Source organism: Montipora foliosa, chromosome 4 (genome assembly GCF_036669935.1).
Source record: "Montipora foliosa isolate CH-2021 chromosome 4, ASM3666993v2, whole genome shotgun sequence".
NCBI classification, from domain to species: domain Eukaryota; kingdom Metazoa; phylum Cnidaria; class Anthozoa; order Scleractinia; family Acroporidae; genus Montipora; species Montipora foliosa.
In genome coordinates this window covers 4,940,170-4,942,669 of record NC_090872.1, presented here as the reverse complement: position 1 = coordinate 4,942,669, position 2,500 = coordinate 4,940,170, and positions in this window count along the sequence as shown.

Genomic DNA, 2,500 nt, shown 5'->3' with positions numbered 1-2,500 from the left:
CCTTTTTGATTGGCCAAAGTGATTACTTTGGTTTTGGTTTTACGACACCCGATTGAAGCTCGCTCTATTGTAGCAATTTCGTGATATCTCCAAGTCGTTCGGAATGGAAAGTGTGTATCAACATTGGCATGAACGGATGTTTGTTTGGGATGAAAATTTAAAATGTTTCGTCAGGTCCTCACGTCCTCTTCACAATTTCAAATTTGGTCAAATACGCAATATACGGAATATGTACCAAACGGTTTATTTTATCAGCGGTTAACTTGTAAAATGTCAAACAGCGCATGCTCACCGTTCTCACGAAGTTTCTTTCATTCGCTTTTATGTTCGTTATGTTTACGAGAGTTTAGGTTCGTGTGTTCACAAGTTTGTTTTGCATCTGGATGGTGTTTATATTTTCAATTACAACCTCTCCCTAGGGCTTATCGCGCATAGCTTTTAACCCATGAAATCCCCGCGTCCTAATTTTATTGTGCAAAAAAGTCAACCGAGATTACAACTTGGATACCTTTGAGGTATTCGTAGTAATTAGATTGAGATGGAAAAAAAAACAACATTTCAATAAGGGGACTTTAAGATTTGCAATGACTAGCTATTTTTCCCACCAAAACCTTTCTTCAATGTTGACATCGGCACCACTTTTTGGTGTGTTAGAGCCAATATTAAGGTGCTTACGCATGGACGAAGACGAGGGCAACGAGAACGTTGCCTGTAAGTATTATTTCCCGTTAGAGCGGTTTTTAGTTGAGTGTCGAAAGTAATTAGCGAATTGCTTTGGTTTTGTGGTACCTCACTCAGTGATTGGTTCAAAGTTCTCACGCCAGTTTTTCAACCAATCAGAAGGGAAACCAAACCAATCGTGGCTCGCGCGTGCACAATTGCGTGCACATTTTCCGGCGCTTTGTGTCGGCTACGTGTAATGACTTCGAGTTTTGATTGGTTTACTGGATTGTCTCCGTCCTTTTTGATTGGCCAAAGTGATTACTTTGGTTTTGGTTTTACGACACCCGATTGAAGCTCGCTCTATTGTAGCAATTTCGTGATATCTCCAAGTCGTTCGGAATGGAAAGTGTGTATCAACATTGGCATGAACGGATGTTTGTTTGGGATGAAAATTTAAAATGTTTCGTCAGGTCCTCACGTCCTCTTCACAATTTCAAATTTGGTCAATTCACGTCGTTGTCAGGACGAAGACAGCAAAAAAATGTGTAAAAATGCAAAACGCGCGTGCAAGGCGTGCAGGGCCTTTGTTTTCGTTCATGAATCGTATTGTTTTCTGGCGTTCTCGTAGACGTCGTCGACGTCCTTGCGTAAACTCTCTATTATTGCCACTGTAACGAAAGGCGAAATCGCCTCATCGAGCTTGTTACGAAGGAATCACCGTTATTTGCCTTTTTTTGCCTTGAAAGCGTTTCCGAGACGCAACGCTCTCCAGGCGTACTAGTATAGGCTCCTGTCGCAGCTTTGTCACTTAAAATCCCACTTGCCTCTACGGAATGCTGGCAGCCCAAAAAATATTATTTTGTTCATGTGCTAATTAGCCTCACTAGCCTCGTTTGCATGGACAAAATACAAAAGAAATGTTGCTTGAGAGCGAGGCTAGTGAGTCTCATTGACACATAAACAAAAGAATATTTTTTTGGCCGCCATTTATGCATTCGGTCAATAGGTCATCCCGGAATTGCGCAGGGAACTGCACGTTGTCAAAGTAGCGGTGGATCCACGAGGCGATAGTATATGCAAAGTGGTCTGCGGATCCACTCGGCTATCGTCTCGTGGATCCACAGCTACTGTGACCATGTTATGACGAAATTCATGATCAATAACAGGACAGACGCATGAAAACTGACATCAATTTGTTAAATAGTTTTGACTCCGTTTTTTGACTTGAGTCTTTCTTAGTCTTATTGTTTTTTTGGGTCGCGCTCAGGCTGCGCATGCGCAAGATTTCTCCGTCTTGTAGAAGGCAGGTCAAGTGGGAGGCAATCGCGATGACCACTGAGCCACGGAACACTACGTGACAAATCAACGAGGAAATATGTATTAACGAATTGTGTGCGTGACCGAAAACGAGTTTTTTTATTTTCATTGCCCTCAATGCAATATCCCAGTTATCGTATGACTCTGTAACCCGCTGAAACCCACTTAAATACTGTGAACTTACTGATTTGAACTGGCCTTCATTGCAGTCAAGGCGCAGGATGTACGATCTCGGCATGTTTTATAAAATTCATAGAGGCCAAGTTAACATCTCCGTTCCCTATGAGCTCACATCCGTGCCTGCGTATGGCCGTACAAGGAAGAGTCACGACTTTAAGATCAGGCTCCCATCCTCCTCTGTCGACGCTTACAAACATTCCTTCTATGTAAGATCAATTCCTGCATGGAACGCGTTACCAGCTGATGTTGTTAGATCGGCATCGTACCCAGAATTTATCCGGAGAGTGCCCACTACTCTAACATGTTAACTTAACTTAATACTCGTTTAGTGTCATACCAT